General features: G+C 31.7%; 1 protein-coding gene across 1 annotated transcript in view; it reads left to right on the top strand.

Moving 5' to 3' along the window:
* The window catches only part of LOC135124895 (homeobox protein B-H1-like), a 69,245-nt gene that overhangs the window by 11,353 nt on the left and 37,340 nt on the right, over window positions 1–20,552 (top strand). The window lies entirely within an intron of this gene.

Below are 20,552 nucleotides of genomic sequence, written 5' to 3' on the forward strand. Positions count from 1 at the left end.
ATGTGAGGATTCCATTTGTTTTAATGTGAGAAGAGCGATAAAAATGAGCGAATATGACAGGGAATTTTCTTATCATCGTCTGATGAACGGATTAATTGCTCGAACCGTTTCTGGAAGAGTGCGATGGCAAATGTATGCTAAATCGGGACAAGCAAGCGTAACGTTCATGTGTAAAATAATTGTTCGGTTTATGAAACACTAATTTACATTAAATTCCGCTGGTATTGTTTAGCGGCGATGGTACGAAAATGGTAATTTTGGGATAATGGGGAATTTGTGGGGCGGAAGTGGAATGACTGGAATGGGAAATTTAGCTACGAAAGCGTGCAACCAGACCCTGAAACGCTTACGAAATCTAATATAAAAAATACTTCCCCTTCCGAAATTTGATGTCGAAACCTCAAACAATTAGTATTCATAATATTAATTTTAGAAGTATAGAAGCTCTGGAACCGCTAGAAATACTGGAAATTTTGAAAAATTCCAAAATCCTGGACATTCGGCAAACAGTGAAAACTCTGGATGTTTGGGAAGTTTAAAAATCTGGAAACTTAAATTTTTTTGGAAACTTTGAAAATTCTGTATTCTGGAAACAAAAGACTCGATCAGCTCGAAAAAATAGCTAGTCTTGAAATTTTTATTACAAGTAGAAAACTCTGGTAACTCTAAAAATTATACAAACCCTGAAAGCTCTGAATGTTTTCTATAATTTTCGAATGTTTAGAAACTTTGGAAACTTCCGAAACTTTAGAAATATGGAAGTTCTAGGGCATCTAGCAATTTTGAAATCTTTTTAAACTTTAGAAACTTTGGAAATTCTGTGTTCTGTAGAATAAGAATTTCTGTAAGACCAGGAAAGATTAGCACGTCTGGAAAGTTTGTAAATATTAGAAGTTGAAGCTCTGGTAACTCTGAAAACTCCACAAATCCGGAAAGCTCTGAAAGTTCTATATAATCCGAAAACTGACAATTTTGAAAACTGTCAACTTTGAAAAGTACGGAAATTTGGAAAATTTCGAATCTGGAAGCTTTGCAAACTTCCGAAACTTTCGAAATATGGAAATTCTAAGGCGTTTAGCAACTTTGAAACCTTTTAAAAACGTTAGAAACTTTGAAAACTCTGTATTCTGGAAAACAATACTATTTATAAGATCTGGAAAGATTAGCACATCTGGAAATTTTGTAAATACTTATTAAAAGCTTAAATACAAACTCTGAAAGCTCTGATGTTCTGTATAAATCGAAAACTGGCAATTTTAAAAACGGTCACCTTGGAAAAGATTGAAAATTTGGAAAATTCCGAATGTCTGGAAACTCTAAGATCGAGAAAGAGTAACATCTCTGGAAATTCTGGAATCATTAGAATTGAAAGCTCTGATAACTCTTAAAATTCTATAAACCCTGAAAGCTCTGAGTACTCTATAACGTCCGAAAACTATCAACTTCCCAAAAATTTGGAAAATAGTGAAATTCTGAATGTCTGGAAATTTGTGTAAAGTTCCGAAATATTCGAGAAATAAAAACCCTAGGGAGTCTAGGACCTTTTGACATATATTTAAACTTTAGAAACTTTGAAAATTCTATAAACGCTGAAAGCTCTGAATGCTCTATAAAATCCAAAAACTAGCAGTTTTGAAAACTGTCAAACTCGCAAAGTATAGAAAGTTGGAAAATTCCGAATGTCTGGAAACAGTGAAAACTTCCGAAACTTCTAAAACATGGTTTAGCAAGGTTTCAACCATTTTAAAAACTCTAGAAACTCTGAAAATTCTGTATTCTGGAAAACAAAAATCTCAGTATGATCTGGAAAGATTAGCACATCTGGAAATTTTGTAAATACCTATTAAAAGCTTAAAACTCTGGTAACTCTAAAAACTCTACAAACTTTGAAAGCTTTGAATGTTTTACATGAATTGAAAACTGGCAATTTTGAAAAGTGTCAGTTTGGAAAGGATTAGAAAGTTGGAAATTTCCGAGTGTCTGGAAACTTTACAAACTTCCGAAACTTTCGAAATATGGAATCTCTAGGGCGTCTAGCAATTTTGATATCTTTCTAAACTTTGGAAACTTCGAAAATTATATATTCCAGAAACAAAAAGCTCTATAAAATCGAGAAAGAGTAACATCTCTGGAAATTTTGGAAACATTGGAAATTAAAAACTCTAATAACTCTTCTATAAGTTCTATAAGAATAAAAGTTCTATAAATCCTTAAAGGTTAAAGTAATTTATAAAGTCCGAAGACTGTCAATTTCGAAAATTTGGAAAATAGTGAAATTCTGAATGTCTGGAAATTTTTGCAAAGGTTCGAAATATTCGAGATGTAGAAACCCTGGGGAGTCTAGGACCTTTGACATATAGTTAAACTTTAGAAAATTTGAAAATTCTGTCTTCTGCAAACAATAAACTCTATAAGATCGGGAAAGTGTAGCAAGTCTGGCAATTTTGAAAATATTAAAATTTGAAACTTTAGTAACTCCGAAAATTCTATAAACGCTGAAAGCTCTGAATGCTCTATAAAATCCAAAAACTAGCAGTTTTGAAAACTGTCAAACTCGCAAAGTATGGAAAGATGGAAAGTTCCGAATGTCTGGAAACAGTGAAAACTTCCGAAATTTCTAAAACATGGTTTAGCAAGGTTTCAACCATTTTAAAAACTCTAGAAACTCTGAAAACTCTGTATTCTGGAAAACAAAAATCTCTGTAAGATCTGGAAAGATTAGCACATCTGGAAATTTTGTAAATACCTATTAAAAGCTTAAAACTCTGGTAACTCTAAAAACTCTACAAACCTTGAAAGCTTTGAATGTTTTACATGAATTGAAAACTGGCAATTTTGAAAAGTGTCAGTTTGGAAAGGATTAGAAAGTTGGAAATTTCCGAGTGTCTGGAAACTTTACAAACTTCCGAAACTTTCGAAATATGGAATCTCTAGGGCGTCTAGCAATTTTGATATCTTTCTAAAAGTTCGAAACTTTGAAAATTATGTATTCAGAAAACAAAAAACTCTGTAAGATAGGGAAAGAGTGGAATCTCTGGAAATTTTGGAAACATTGGAAGTTAAAAACTCTTATAACTCTTAAAATTCTATAAATCCTCAAAGGTCTGAGTACTCTATAAAGTCCGAAAACTGTCAACTTCGAAAATTAGGAAAATAGTAAAGTTCTGAGTGTCTGGAAATTTTTGCAAAGTTTCGAAATATTCGAAATATAGAAACCATAGGAAGTCTAGGACCTTTGACATAAATTTAAACTTTAGAAACTTTGAAAATTATGTATTCTGGAAACAATAAACTCTATAAGATCGGGAAAATGTAGCAAGTCTGGCAATTTTGAAAATATTAGAATTTGAAACTTTGGTAACTCTGAAAACTCGATAAACGCTGAAAGCTCTGAATGCTCTATAAAATCCAAAAACTAGCATTTTGAAAACTGTCAACTCCGAAAACAATGAAAAGCTGGAAAATTCCGAATGTCTGGAAACTTTGCAAACACCTAAAACTTTCGGAATATGGAAGTTCTAGGGCATCTAGCAATTTTGAAACCTTTTTAAAAATCTTAGAAACTTTAAAAACTCCGTATTCTGGAAAATAAAAATCTCTATAAGATCTGGAAAGATTGGCACATCTGGAAATTTTGTAAATATTTATTAAAAGTTGAAAACTGTGGTAACTCTAAAACCTCTACAAACTCTGAAAGCTCTGAATGTTCTATATAAATCGAGAATTTACAATTTTGAAAACTATCAGCTTGGATAGATTGGAAAGTTGGAAAATTCTGGAAACTTTACAAACTTCCGAAACTTTCGAAATATGGAATCTCTAGGGTGTCTAGCAACTTTGATATCTTTCTAAAGTTTAGAAACTTTAAAAATTTTGTATTCAGAAAACAAAAAACTCTATAAGATCGGGAAAGAGCAGCATCTCTGGAAATTTTGGAAATATTAGAAGTTAAAAACTCTGATAACTCTTAAAATTCTACAAACCCTTAAAGCTCTGAGTACTTCATAAAGTCCGAAAACTGTCAACTTCGAAAATTTTGGAAAATAGTGAAACTCTGAATGTCTGGAAATTTTTGCAAAATTCCGAAACTTACGAGATATAAAAGCCCTAGGAAGTCTAGGAACTTTGATATATATATTTAAACTTTAGAAACTTTGAAAATTCTGTATTCTGGAAACAATAAACTCTACAAGATCGGCAAAGTGTACCAAATCTGGCAATTTTGAAAATATTAGAAGTTCAAACTTTGGTAACTCTGAAAACTCTATAAACGCTGAAAGCTCTGAATGCTCTATAAAATCCAAAAACTAGTATTTTGAAAAATCTCAACTTCGAAAATTATGGAAAGTTGGAAAATTCCGAATGTCTGGAAACTTTGCAAACTCCCAAAACTTTCGGAATATGGAAATTCTAGGGCATCTAGCAAGTTTGAAACCTTTTTAAAAATTTTAGAAACTTTAAAAACTCCGTATTCTGGAAAACAAAAATCTCTATAAGATCTAGAAAGATTAGCACATCTGGAAATTTTGTAAATATTCATTAAAAGTTGAAAACTCTGGTAATTCTAAAAACTATCAGCTTGGAAAGATTGGAAAGTTGGAAAATTCTGGAAACTTTACTAACTTCCGAAACTTTCCAAATATGGAATCTCTAGGCCGTCTAGCAACTTTGATATCTTTCTAAAGTTTGGAAAGTTTGAAAATTATGTATTCGGAAAACAAAAAACTCTATAAGATCGGGAAAGAGCAGCATCTCTGGAAATTTCGGAAATATTAGAAGTTAAAAACTCTAGTAACTCTTAAAATTCTACAAACCGTTAAAGCTCTGAGTAGGTACTTCATAAAGTCCGAAAACTGTCAACTTCGAAAAGTTTAGAAAATAGTGAAATTCTGAATGTCTGGAAATGTTTGCAAAGTTCTGAAACTGTCGAGATATAAAAGCCCTAGAAAGTCTAGGAACTTTGACATATATATTTAAACTTTAGAAACTTTGAAAATTCTGTATTCTGGAAAGAAAAACTCTATAAGGTCGGGAAAACTCGGGTAATTGTGAAAAAATGTGATATTTTGAATGTCTGGAAACGTTTCAAACTCCCAAGACATTGAAGATATGCAAGTTCTAGGGAGTCTAGGAACTTTGAAATCATTTAAACTTAAGACACTTTGAAAATTGTGTATTTTGGAAACAAAAGTCTGTAAGGAAAAAGTAGCCCCTCCTAAAATGCGGAAAATATCAAAAATTGAAAACTCTTGTAACTGTGAAAACTGTACAAACCCTGAATGCCCTGGATATTTTGTAAACTCTGGAAACTAGCAGTTCTGGAAACTCTTACTCCTACTTTTCTCCAAAGTTATCCAGGAAATTACAATTACATTTTGCTTTTTTAAAAATTTTGTAAAACATTAAATTAGCGATTACAAAATTGTATTTATTGATTTCCTACAAAAGTTAAAACGTCATTCCAAAATTGTCTTCAGTGTACATTCGTGCAGCAAATTTTTCTTCATTTAATGACAATAATAAATCACCTCGTGCTAGTTTTTTCCTCCTAAGTACCATCCAAGTACCCGCACGCTTTTTCCACCACATTTATTGCGGTCACGTGTTCTAATTGACTCTTGCAGATAACGGGTAGGTGGAAGAAACGTCTTGATTAGCGTCATCATTATCGTGTGTAAAAACCCAAAATGAACCGTTTCTAGTGGACGAAAGGTATTAACCGAGATTTATGTTCCCGAAGACACGAGTATAATTAACGAAAAATTGCGACACGGTATGACGCGATTAAGAAGAATTTGGAACTTGTACTTAAATCGATGGTTGGTTATGTAATCGTTGTCGAACAATGGTACCGAGTCCTAATGGTCACAACAATAAAAACAAACCATTAAACAATAATTTCCGGGAATTAGTTCACACTGGATTTTGAATCGGGTTTAATTAGATATGAACAATTTGATAATAACTTTAACAAGCTATGAAGCAATTAAGGAAGAATCCAATTCTTCACATAGCTCATATAATAAAAAATAATTGCTTGGCCGTTTTATAAAGGCTCGCATTTTTTCTTTCCTTTTATTGTTGCGGGTTTTGTTTTAATTAACTTAATTTCAGTTTGTTCACACACACTTGTTAAGTCTATTTGTTACAGCTTTTTACATTTTAACGATATATTGTTCGGGAATAATGAGACCGACAGAACTTAATTTGTCAGTTTAGGCGTTACAAGAACGTGGAAGCGATTTCTAAAAATAACGGGTCTATTAGTAGCAGAATAATTTTTGGTGAAATTGTTTGATAAAAAAAGTGTAGAAATGGGCGAAATTTAAATAGAAAAACAAAGCTAATGGAAGATTCTCTACAATTGCGAATTGCTGTATCTACCAGAAGGACTTGGAAATTTTCAAAAAGTGCCAAAATAGGTTTTATTTGAAAAGAAAAAGCTCTAGCCTATAAAAAATCTTTCGTGATAGTTAATTCAATTAAAAATAGGACATTGTGAATTAGAATACCAGAAAAAATATGTTGTGTGAAAGTTGAAGAATTCGGTTATTGAAGGAACACAGTGCAATCTAAACGTCACTTATCAGTTCCTTTCAGCGCCAACTTGCCCGTGCGAATCGATCCATCCGCTGATAAAAGCCCATTTCCCTCCATTGAAGCAACTCCGTGGCAGTCAACAAATAAAAGAAAACCCTTTGAAAGCTTTCCTATTTACACATATTAATTTAAAGGGTAAACGCAGGGGTGTTCGCACTTTGTAAAGACGCGCCTTTAATAGAATTTGTATTGAAAGTCAAACTCGCCGTCACTTGCCTACAAAAGACTTAAGCTCGACCATTCACACCAAATTGATTTCCACATTTATTGTCGATCTCCAAAATAAAATTCCGGATCGATAGAGGCACAAATTTAACTGTCAAAATGCAGACGACATCGTTGTTATCGTATTAAAACATCAAGAGCCGGCATTCTTCGGCCACAATAAGCGAGAAATCTGTTTTTCAAAACCGGTAGTGCTTGTCGATTGTCACAAAGGGCGCTACATTTAAACGTCAATTCTGATCGGATTAAAAGCTCGTTTTCGGAGCGGATTTAATCTTCTTAGCGCTTTTATTCGGTGATGACTTTAAAGGCGATTTCACACACTGGAAGCGGCAATTAAAATATTCACGACGGTTGGGGCTGGGGCAGGAAGGAAGAGGGAAGATGGCGCGGAGCCAAGCTTCCGCTTGAAACAAGTGCCGACGTGTCAACGCAACTCCGGAGTTTGAAATCCGCGCCGCGACTCTCGCGTGCGATTGGCCGTGACGTCAGCCCCATTGTCCACCTACAAATCACGTTTCCACAAAATTCAATATTCACGGCTCGCTAATCCCGTTTTAATGCGTGAAAAAGCCAAAATCCGTGCTAACGCGCTGCGAACACTCCATATTTACACGAAGCCGTTCTTAAAAAACAAAAACCCCCACCGATACGATCTTAATTCGGAGACTTTATTAATAAAAGCGTTCTTTGAAAATCGGGCGATCTTTCGTCGATTCGATGCAACAAAACGCTCGTTCTATTTATGTTTGATTCGCTTGATATTCAAATGATGGCGGCCAACACGCGAACAAACTGTTAACGACTCTTGTACGATTTGAATAGCGGAATTTATTAAATGCGCTTTTCAAACGGACCCAAGAATGGCCGCGCCTCGGGCGAAATGGGCTTTTACGTCGATTTTTATGTTTTCGTGTTTTTATCGAGCTCATTTGTCTGATTATAGAGCACGTGTTGGTTTTTTGCTGGGGTTTTGTGGGACATGGGCGACAAATAATGCGCGCTTTTGGCGAATTCGTTTAATTCTGGATTAGATCTCGCTGTTTTACTAATTAGTCGAAAATTTGTTTCTGGGAAAAAATCACGGTTTTATTTATTAAATTTATCTGATTGAAAGAAATTACCGGATTGCTTGTTGTTCTGGCTAAAATGTGCAAAATACTATGGGTCTACATATTTTCGAAATAATTGTTTTACTCGCAAATTGATGACGTGAAAATTTTGCTAGGTAAATCCTGTTCAAGTGGTTTATTACCGACTGTTGTACGAGTCTAGATTTTTGGAAAAAATTCAAAATTTTACAAAAAAGAGGTGACAATTTTCTTAGAAAATACAAAATCGGGAAAATTGTATCAGAAAATTTTTCAGTAATAACTGATAACTGGCGGAAAAGATTGTGGGTTCCTAGTATTTTCTTTAAAAATAAGTTGAAAGAATCTTGATATAGTTTAACAAATTCTAGAATTCCTGGCATTTTTTTTTATAATTTGCCAGAGTCCTGAAAGTCCTTGATGCTTCGTTTTAAAACAAATTTTGAAGCCTTTGCTATTCTTAAAAAAAAAAAATTGAATCCTAAGATTTTGCTAGGTAAATCCTATTTAAATGGTTTAGGTATTACTTACCTACTCTTGTAGAAGTCTAGATTTTTGGAAAAATTCAAAATTTTACAAAAAAAAGGAGAACATTTTCTTAGAAAATACAAAGTTGATAAAATTGTACCACAAAATTTTTCAGTTTATCTTAGAAACTGCTAACAGGATGTAGAATGGTAGTGACAGTGATATTTCATGCCATAGTGAATCTAGTAGAATAAATAAAATACTCTGTAATAACTAATAACTGATAATTGGCTGAAAAGATGGTGGGTCCTTGGTATTTTTTTAATAAGTTGAAAGAATCTTGTACCCCTTGGTATTCGTTTATCAAAACAATTAGAAAATCTTGGGCTCTCTAGTTTTTGGGTTTGGAAAAAATTAAAAGAAAATTAAGGCTCCTGCTGTTTTCATTAAAAATTTCCTGAAGGTCCTTGATGTTTGTTTGATTCGAAAATAATTAAAACAAAAATTAGGGACCCTTTGTGTTTCGTTTTTGAAAAAATTTAAAAGAATTTTGGGATCCTTGCTTTTTCATTAAAAAAATTGAAAAATTCTTAATGTCCTTGGTACCATTTTCTAAGAATTTAAAAGAATCTTGTGACTTTTGATGGTTAAATTTTGAAAAAAACAGAATCCCTCGACAGAAAAATATAATTAATCCGATCTGAATGAACAGCCAGAACAATCTCATACTGAACAGAAATAAAATTAGTCGTTGGAATGAGAAGCGGGCGGGTGGGCGGGGCTAGTACTTGCTAAGATAAGAATAATTTTGGCAAATGACATACCTTCCAAGTAAACAGAGGGTGGGTGGGCGGGGCTAGTATTTGATAAGATAAGACTGATTTTAGCACTTTTGACATTTTCAACCATATCCAAAAATTAGTTGAAGACATTTTCTTGTAGATTTCGATATCCAGAAGTCATTTTCGGTTTCGTTTCTTCGGAAATTTCTACAGTTTTTCTAAAATCGCTAATTGAAATTCAGCAATTTTTAGATTTTCGTCAAAATAGCTCCCTACAAAAATTTTATAGATAAAAAAGGAACTTGCATCCTCCCGACAAACTGAGGACGACATTCGAAAATTTTGCTGGGTAAATCCTATTTAAATGCTTTATAAGTTAGTCTTGTAGAAGTCTAGATTTTTGGAAAAAATTTAAAATTCTATTAAAAAAAAGGTGAACATTTTCTTAGAAAATACAAAATCGATAAAATTGTACCACAACTGATAACTGGCTGAAAAGATTGTGGGTTCCTAGTATTTTTTTTTTAATAAGCTGAAACAGTTTTACACCCCTTGGTATTCGTTTATCAAAACATTTTGCAGAAAATCTTGGGGTCTCTAGTTTTTGGTTTTTGAAAAAAAATAAAAAAATTGAGGGCCCCTGCTGTTTCCATTAACAAAAAATTGAAAAAATGTTATATTACTTACTGCTTTTTTTTTAAATTTAGGTAACAATTTGTGCAATTCCTGGCATTTTTTCGATAATTTGACAGATAATTTGTTTGTTTGTTTCGGAAACAATTAAAAAAAAACCTTAGAGACCCTTGGTGTTTCGTTTTTGAAAAAATTTTGGAATCTGCTATTTTTATTTTTAAACTGAAAAATTCTCAGTCCTTGGTGTCTTTTTCTAAGAATTTAAAAGAATCTTGCCACTTTTGGTGTCGAAAAAAATAGAATCTCTCGACAGAAGAACATAGTTAGTCCCGCCCACCCACCCTGTCTCCTTTTCAGTGATTGATTTTATCCGATCTTATACTGAACAGGAATAAAATTAGTCGTTAGATAAGAATGGTTTTGGCAAATGACACACCTTCCAAGAAAACAGAGGGTGGGTGGGTGGGGCTAGTATTTGATAAGAAAAGACTGATTTTAGCACTTTTGACATTTTCAACCATTTCCAAAAATTAGTTGAAGACATTTTCTTGTAGATTTCGATATCCAGAAGTCATTTTCGGCTTCGTTTTTTCGGAAATTTCTACAGTTATTCTAAAATAGCTAATTGAAATACAGCAATTTTTAGAGTTTCCGCAAAATAGTTCTCTATAAAAATTTTGTAGATAGAAAAGGAAATTATTATTAATTTTTGTTCCATTATTCCACTAAGTATTAGTTTGCACTCCGTTTCAACAGATGAACATAATGAGCCCCGCCCACCCACCCTGTCTCCTTTTCAAATAGAGGGCGGGTGGGCGGGCCTAGTACTTGCTAAGATAAGACTGATTTTCACAAATTACTTACCTTCCAAGAAAACAGAGGGTGGGTGAGCGGGGCTTGTTATTGACAAGATAACACTGATTTTGGCACTTTTGGCATTTTCGACCATTTTTCAACCATATCCAAAAATTAGTTGAGACATTTTCTTGTAGATTTCGATATCCAAAAGTCATTTTCGGCTTCGTTTCTTCGGAAATTTCTACAGTTTTTCTAAAATCGCTAATTGAATTACAGCAATTTTTAGATTTTCGTCAAAATAGATCCCTACAAAAATTTTGTAGATAAAAAAGGAACTTGCATTCTCCCGACAAATTGATGACGACATCCGAAAATTTTGCTGGGTATATCTGTTTAAATGCTTTATTAGTTACTCTTGTAGAAGTCCAGATTTTTGGAAAAAAATTAAAATTGTATAAAAAAAAGGTGAAAATTTTCTTAAAATTGTACCACAACTGATAACTAGCTGAAAAAATTGTGGGTTCCTAGTGTTTTTTTTTAATAAGCTGAACAGTTTTACATCCCTTGGTATTCGTTTATCAAAACATTTTGTAGAAAATCTTGGGCTCTCTAGTTTTTGGTTTTTTGAAAAAATAAAAAAATGAGGGCCCCTGCTGTGTCCATTAACAAAAAATTGAAAAAATGTTACATTACTTACTGCTTTTTTTTTAAATTTAACAATTTGTGGAATTCCTGGCATTTTTTCGATAATTTGACAGAGTCCTGAAGGTCTTTGATGTTGGTTTGATTCGAAAATAATAAAAAAAAAGTTAGGGACCTTCGGTGTTTCGTTTTTGAAAAAATTTAAAAGAATTTTGGGATTTTGCTATTTTTATAAAAAAAATTGAAACATTCTTAATGTCCTTGGTGTCTTTTTCTAAGAATTTAAAAGCATCTTGTGACTTTTGATGGTTAAATTTTGAAAAAAATAGAATCCCTCGACAGAAGAATATAATTAATCCGATCTGAATGAAATGATCACATTTTAGCCAGAACAATCTGAACAGAAAAAAAAATAGTCGTTAGAATGAGAAGAAGGCGAATCACATACTTTCCAAGAAAATAGAGGGTGGGTGGGCGGGGCTAGTACTTGCCAAGATGAGAATGAATTTGGCAAATGACATACCTTCCAAGAAAACGGAGGGTGGGTGGGCGGGGCTAGTATTTGATAAGAAAAGACTGATCTTAGCACTTTTGACATTTTCAACCATATCCAAAAATTAGTTGAAGACATTTTCATGTGCATTTCGACATCCAGAAGTCATTTTCGGCTTTGTTTCTTCGGAAATTTCTGCCGTTTTTCTAAAATCGCTTTTCGAAATACAGCAATTTTTAGAGTTTCGTCAAAATAGCTCTGTATAAAAATTTTCTAGACATAAAAGGAAATTATTTTTAATTTTTGTTCTATTATTCCATTAAGTATTAGTTTGCACTCCGTTTTGACAGATGAACATAACGAGCCCCGCCCTCCCACCCTGTCTCCTTTTCAAACAGAGGGCGGGTGGGCGGGCCTAGTACTTGCTAAGATAAGACTGATTTTGGCAGATGACATACCTTCCAAGAAAACAGAGGGTGGGTGGGTGGGGCTAGTTATTGACAAGATAAGACTGATTTGGCACTTTTGGCATTTTCGACAATTTTTCGACCATATCCAAAAATTAGTTGAGACATTTTCTTGTAGATTTCGATATCCAGAAGTCACTTTCGGCTTCGTTTCTTCGGAAATTCCTACCGTTTTTCCAAAATCGCTAGCAGTTTCCACAGTTTCGTCAAACTAACTCGGTATAAAAAAAGGAAATTATTATTAATTCTTGTTTCCCAAGATACAATTATTTTAAGAATGTACTTTGTGGTTTATATCGGAATATATAAGTATTTTCTCTCGTCCATAGAACCCGAACCGCCAGAACCGAATTTCGCCTTTCCCTCGTAAACCATCCGGTCCATAAAAACGCTAAATGCCAATTGTCTGTAACATTTATTTTATTACAAGCGACACCAACCCAACGGCTCCGTGGGCGTAAAGACATCGCAAAATACTTAATTGAAATAAACACTCCGATAAGACAACATTAAGATACGTAAAGTATACACAATTGTACACTCCTTATCTCAACACGGGTTTAATTTTAAATCGATTTGAGTGGAAACACGGACGACGGTTAGATAAGGGCAAGCAGTGAAGGTGTGGACATGGCTTTACGAAGAAGACCACCGGTTCGAAGAGTGTTCGCGCCTACGGTCCACATCATTTATTTATCCGTGGAGTGGAAACCATGATGCATCTGACAAAAATTCGTTTTGTCTCATTTATTTTCTCGTTGCTTTTCCGTGCGCGCTTTCACTTTAAATTATTTAGTGTGGTCGGGGATTTTGGGCTGAAAAATAGAAAAATAGACGCTTTAGGCAAGTTTTTGTAAAGTGTTTTGCAGTTTTTAAATGCCAGACTGACTTAAAGTAAGCCCAATTGTCTCTAGTCTAGTTACATGTGCTTGTTTTTAAGATGGTAAAATGGGTTTTTATATAAACCAAAAAGATATTAAAACAAAAAGGCAAAATGTAAGCCCGCCCACCCGCCCTGTCTTTAGTGTGATGATTTTTTTTATTCGCACATTATGTTCTTCTGTCGAAACGGAGTGCAAACTAATACTTAATGGAATAGTGAAACAAAAATTATGAATTATTCTTTTTATGTCTACAAAATTTTTATAGAGAGCTATTTTGACGAGAAACTAAAAATTTCTGTATTTCAATTAGCGATTTTAAAAAAACGGCAAAAATTTCCTAAGAAAAGAAGCCGAAAATGACGTCTGGATATCGAAATGTACATGAAAATGTCTTCAACTAATTTTTGGATATGGTTGAAAATGTCAAAAATGCTAAAATCAGTCTTATCTTATCAAATAATAACCCCGCCCACCCACCCTCTACTTTCTTGGAAAGTATGTCATTTGCCAAAATCATTCTCATCTTAGCAAGTACTAGCCCCGCCCACCCGCCCTCTTCTCATTCTAACGACTAATTTTATTTCTGTTCAGTATGAGATTGTTCTAGCTAAAATGTGATCATTTCATTCAGATCGGATAAAATAAATCACTGAAAAGGAGACAGGGTGGGTGGGCGGTACTAATTATATTCTTCTGTCGAGGGATTCTATTTTTTTCAAAATTTAACCATCAAAAGGGGGTGGAGCTTAACTGCAAAATACTTAGTTTTTTACAAGATATTAAAAACGGGTTTTAGAGTATCGTGTTGTTCAAAGAATACTAGGTATATTACGAAAAAAGGCAAAATATAAAACTCGCCCACCCACCCTATCTCAATTATTGTGATCATTTTTTTATTTTTAGAAACTTAAAACACGCTTAAAATGGTAAATTTTTGTAAGTAAATATGGATTTTGCAATTAGGCTCCGCCTCTAGATCTGCCAACGAATGAAAATTTTATTACTGTGTAGATTAGGGCAGGTATGGGTGGGGCTTAATCTTCGGCTTTCATTTTTTCTATAATATACATAGTATTTTTTAATAACACGATACTCAAAAACATTTCTTGTAGAGAAATAATACGTATTTTGCAGTTAAGCTCCGCCCGCTTGGTTCACGGCGAATAAAAAAAAATCATCACAATTGAGATCGGGCGGGTGGGCGGGGCTTATATTTTGCCTTTTTTCTTAACATACGTAGTCGTCTTTTCAGAACCTTTAAATATGATTTAAATGGTAAATTCTTGTAGACAAATATAGATCTTGCAATTAAGCCCCACCCCTCGATCTGACAACGAATGAAAAATTCATCACAATTGAGAATTGAGATTGGGGCGGTTATGGGTTGGGCCTAATCTTTGTCTTTATTTTTTTTTAATGAACATAGTATTCTTTGAATAACACGATACTCAAAACAATGTTTTTAATTTCTCGTAGAGAAATAGGGATTTTGCAGTTAAGCTCCGCCCTCTTGGCTCACGACGAATAAAAAAAATCATCACAATAGAGATAGGGTGGGTGGGTGGGGCTACATTTTGTCATTTTTTATTAATATATGTAGACTTATTTTGACAAAACTTTGTAACAAAGCAACGTCAAATTTGTACATCATTTGTGACTAATCTAATCGAAATCAGCGCCCCTTTCCCAGCCCACGCCGTTTAAACCTCGTAACAGAAGTACTAAAATCTGGCACAATTTATCAGCTAACACATCGCTCAATTGTAAAAGCCTTCGTAATGATCAAATGGCCACACTAGGTAGCAGCGCAGCACGCAAACACTCCATAATGTAATTGCCCCATTAAGATTCTAGCATGGGGGGGAAAAAGACGGATTGGACTCCTGTTATGCCACCACTTATTATTGCCGAAATGCTAATCCAACACTATTACGTACTCTCTCTGTTCTACATGCGAGAACACACCAATAAAATCACGACACGCAAACAAACAACCCAAATTCGAACAAATAAAATAGCATAAACGCGATTTTTATTAAGCCGTTGGATGGGCTATAAATCACGCTCGAAGCAGGGGTGGGTGGGTGGGGGCCGCTGTAATCCACGTCCGAAAGACAAATTAAAGAAATGTTAGGTGGTTGTGTCGTGGTCAGGGCCTGCGGTTTGGAGCGAGACAGGGGGCCAACTAGCGCCTGATCTATTTCGTAACTTTTACATTAAAGCGTGCGATTACGTGCTAGGCCTCGTTCGACACAGGTCGATTGTGTACGACAAAAGATATCAAACAGAGCCATAAATTAAACCAGCAATAGCTGCTAATGTTCTTCAAATATAACCACAGCCACCTACAGCATGGGCAGATTTATGGCTTTGAAGCACGAAAATTGGTATCGGTGGGTTCGGTTTTGGCTGGTTTATGATTTTGTTGTTGTGGCCATGAAGTGTTTTTGGTTATTAATTATTCATGTGATGGAGTAATTAGTGTGATGGTTGGTAATGGAGGAGTGGTGAGGACAAGAGCGAATGGTGTGGTGGTGATGGTTTTGGGTTGGTTTTGGTAATTTGTCGTGTTATTAGAGGGGGAGGTGGTTTTTTGATTAATTAAAGAGCTGTAGTTTGTGAATAGAAGTTAGTATGTCAAACAAGAACAAAATCAATTTACTAAAACAAAAAAAAATGGGTCTAAGGTTTTTTCGACAGAACTTCTGTCGGCCCTGAATGCAGTCCAATAAATGCCGCCGCTTTTTTGAAAAATTATAAACATTTTTCGTTTCGGTTATTTATATTCTTTATTATCTTCAATATTAGTTCGACTCGATTTTATGATTTTTTGCTTTTTCAATTTTTGGGTTTTGCAATTTTTCGATTGTTTAATTTTTCATTTCTTCAAATTATCGATTTGCATTTTTTTCGGTTATTTTTTCATTTTTACAACTTTTTGATTTTTCAGTGTTCCAATTTTATAATTTGTTGTTTTCTCAGTTTCAATTTTTTCAATTTTTAATTTTTTCATTTTTCATTTCTTCAATTTTTGATTTGCAATTTTTCTAGTTTTTATTGTAAATGCGTAATAATGATAATAATTTTAAATATTTGTGTCTATTTTTCAGTTATTCGATTTTAAAACTGTTTTAATTATACGACTTTTCAATTTTTCAGTTCTTCAATTTTGCATTTCTTTAAATTTTTCGCTTCCCTTTTTTATTTTAACAATTTTTCGATACAATATTTCAGGTTCTCAATTTTCCAGCTTTTAGTTTTTAGATTTTGCAATTTCTCGTTTCGGTTTTTTATTTTCCTAATTTTTTCAATTTTCCGATTTTTCAATGTTCTTATTAGGTATAATTTGTCTTTTTCAATGTCATATTTTTCAGTTTTTCAACTTTTAGATTTTTTAATTTTTTATTTTTTCAGTTTAGGATATTTCAGTTCCTCTATTTTTAAATTTGTCGTTGCTTCGATTTTTGATTTTCAGTTTTTCTAATTTTAATTTTAAATATATGTATAATAAAAACTTTAGTTTAAAAAAAATTACTTTTTCAATTTCACGATGTTAGAATTTTTCGATTTTTAATTGTTCTATTTTTCGACATTTAATTTTTTTTTAATTTTTCGGTTTTTCATTGTTATAGTTTTTGAGATTTCCAATTTTTTTAAGTCTTTTTAATCTGTCGAATCATTATTTTTTTTCGATTTTTAGTATTTCAATGTTTCGATTTTTCGTTTCTTCAGTTCTTCGGTTTGCATTTTCCGAATTTCCACTTTTTCGATTTTTCAGTTTTTCATTTATGTCCAGTTCTTTTGTTTTTCTATTCTTAATTTTTCGATTTTTCAATTTTTTAATTTTCGATGGGAAAATTGCAAAATTGTTAAACTGAAAAATTAAAAATGAGGAAATATAAAATCAAAAAACTGGAAATCGAGGATTTGAAAAAATGAAACATCGAAAGATTAAAAATTTAGAAACTTAAAAATCGAAAATGTGCAAAATCGAAAAAACGAACTATAGATTGCAAAATTGAAACATTTTAAAATTGGAAAATCGAAGAATTAAATAGAAAACAAACAAAAAATTATAAAAGAGAATTTTCAATTTCTCGATATTTAATTTTTCAATTTTTCGTTTTTTCAGTGTTACAGTTTCTTGATTTCAAAATTTTAACGATTCCATAATTTTTCCATTTTCCAAATTTTTGGGTTTTCCAATTTTTTTCGATTTTTCGTTGTTAATGTTTCAATTTTTGGTTTCTTCAGGTCTTTGATTTGGCATTTGTGATTTTCCATTTTTTGGTTTTGCAATTTTTCGATTTTTTAGTTTTTTCCTATTTTATTTGTTTTTCGGTTTTTAATTTCTCGATTTTTCAATTTTTCAACTTTTCGAATAAAAAATGGCACAATTGTAAAATTGAAAAACCGAAAATGAAAAAACAAAAAAGTATAAAATGAAAACTTTGGAAATCAAAAAACTGGAAATGAAGGACTTGAAAAATTGAAAAATCGAAAGATTACAAATTTAGAAACTTAAAAATCGAAAATGTGCAAAATCGAAAAAACGAAATATAGATTGTGAAATTAAAGATTAAAGAAATCGGAAAATCGGAAAAATTAAAAAATTCGAAAATCCAAGAAATGAAAAATCAAAGAGTGAAAATTTTGAAAAATTGAATGAACGAAAAATTAGAAAAGAAAATTTTTAATTTCTCGATATTTAATTTTTCAATTTTTTGATTTTTGACTTTACTATTTTGACGATGCTATAATTTTTCGATTTTTCAATTTTTGGGTTTTCCAGTTTTTCGATTCGATTCGTAATTTTTTCTTTTCAATTTTTCGATTTTTCGTTTTTCAATGCTTCATTTTTTCGTTTTTTCAGTTCTTCGATGATTTGCTAAATTGCGATTTTCCATTTTTTGGTTTTTCATTTTTCAATTTTTCAACTTTTCGAATCAAAAAAATGGAAAAACTGCTGTTTTGTAAAATTGAAAAATCAAAAAGACAAAACGAAAAAATATAAAATGAAAACTTTGGAAAATCAAAAAACTGGAAATCGAGAACTTGAAAAATTGGAGAAACGAAAAATTGAAAAATTCAAAAACCAAAAATTTAGAAACTTCGAAAATGTGCAAAATCGAAAAAACGAAATATAGAGTGTAAAATTGAAAATTAAAGAAATCGGAAAATCGGATCATTGAAAATCGAAAAATTTGCATAATTGAAAAATCAAAAATTGTATAAACGAAAACTTATGAAAGGAAATTTTCAATTTCTCGAAATTTAATTTTTCATTTTTCGATTTTTCAATGTTACAGTTTTTTGACTTTACAATTTTGACGACTCTATAATTTTTCAATTTAACGATTTTTGAGTTTCCAATCGTATTTTCTTTTTACAATTTTTAGTTTCATTCTCGATTTTTCGTTTTTCAATATTTCAGGTCTCCACTTCTTCAGTTCTTCGATTTGCCATTTTGTGATTTTCCATTTTTTGGTTTTGCAATTTTTCGATTTTTCAGTTTTTTCGTATTTTGTTCGTTTTTCAGTTTTTAATTTTTCGATTTTTGAATTTTTCAGTTTTTTAACTTTTCGAAAAACTGCAAAATTGTAAAACTGGAAAATCAAAATTAAAAACCGAAAAAATATAAAATGGAAACTTTGGAAAATCAAAAAACTGGAAATCAAGAACTTGAAAAATTGGAGAAATGAAAAATTGAAAAATCCAAAGATCAAAAATTTAGAAACTTCGAAAATGTGCAAAATCGACAAAACGAAATATGAGTGTAAAATTGAAAATTAAAGAAATCGGTAAATCGGATCATCGAAAATCGAAAAATTTGCATAATTGAAAAATCAAAAATTGAATGAACGAAAAATAATAAAAGAAAATTTTCAATTTCTCGATATTTAATTTTTCATTTTTTCGATTTTAAATGTTATAGTTTTCCGACTTTACAATTTTGACGACTCTATGATTTTTAAATTTTACGATTTTTGAGTTTTCCAATTTTTCGTTTCATTCTCGATTTTTCGTTTTTCAATGTTTCAGTTTTTCGCTTCTTGAGTTCTTCGATTTGCCATTTTGTGATTTTTCAATTTTTTCCTATTTTCAAGTTTTCGAATGGAAAAACTGCAAAATTATAAAATAAAAAATGAAAAAACGACATAGTATAAAATGAAAATTTTGGAAAATCTAAAAATTGGAATTTGAAAAATTGATGAAACGAAAAATTGAAAAATCGAAGTATTGTAAATTAGAGAAATCGGAAAATTCGCTAACAGGAAATCCGATTGAAAATTTTAAAACTGAGAAATCGAGGAAATGAAAAATCCAAAATGGGAAGTTTGAATATTTGAATAAACCAAAAATTATAAAATAGAAAGAAACATTGAAAAATTAAGGAAATGGAAATATATAAAATATGAATGTGATATAAAATCCAGAAAAATAGAACTCAAAAATCGGGAAATGAGAAATGAAAAAATTTTTATATCCGAAAAATTGCAAATTGAAAAATAGAAGAAGCGAAAAATTGAAAAAATTAAAGTTGAAAGGACAAAAAATTCACACGAAAAATGGAAAAATTGAAAAATTAATAAAAATGAGAAAATGAAAAAGTGTAATATTAAAATATTGTAAAATTGAAAAATTGTGGTATCAAAAATTGATCGAAGGTAAATAAGCTCAGATTTTTCGAAAAAGTATAAGATTTGATTTTGCGAATTTTATTTTTTATGATACTCCGTATAAGTTAAAAGAAACGAAATATTGAAAAACTTAGAAATAAAAAAAACGGAGTATTGTAAAACAGAGAAATCGGAAAATCCGATAATTGGAAATGCAATTGGAAATTTTAAAAATTGAGAAATTGAGGAAATGAAAAATCCAAAACGGAAAGTTTGAAAAATTGAATAAACCAAAAAAAATAAAATTTAAAGAAACATTGAAAAAATAAAAGAAATGAAAATAGATAAAATGTGAATGTGATATAAAATTGAGAAAATAAGAATTAAAAAACGGGAAATGAAAAATAAAAACCAGGAGCTTGAAAAATCGAGGAAACCAATCAAAAATTGATGAATCGAAAATTTTTATAATGATAATTTATAGAATTGAAAAACTGCAAATCGAAAAATGGAAAATTAGTGAAAATAAGAAAACGAAAAATTGGGAAATCAAAAAACCGACTAAAGGTAAATCAATCCAGATTTTTCAAAAAAGTATGATTTGGTTTTGCAAATTTTATTTTTTTATTATAACTCGTAGGTATAAGCTGAAATAAATTAAATGCAATAGAATAAACAAAAATCTGTATCTCTAGGGTGAAAAATCAACCCGGATTTATACATCACAAGTACCTACAGGAGTATCTTATTTTACAAGATTAAAAAAAAATATATTAGTTGACGCTCACGAAGTAAAAAACGCTTCAATCTCCCCAACGTCGACCGTCACATCTCACCCCCATCCACACC

Source organism: Zophobas morio, unplaced genomic scaffold (genome assembly GCF_036711695.1).
Source record: "Zophobas morio isolate AGI-343-1 ecotype UQ-CSIRO unplaced genomic scaffold, CSIRO_AGI_Zmor_V1 ptg000008l, whole genome shotgun sequence".
Lineage (NCBI taxonomy): Eukaryota > Metazoa > Arthropoda > Insecta > Coleoptera > Tenebrionidae > Zophobas > Zophobas morio.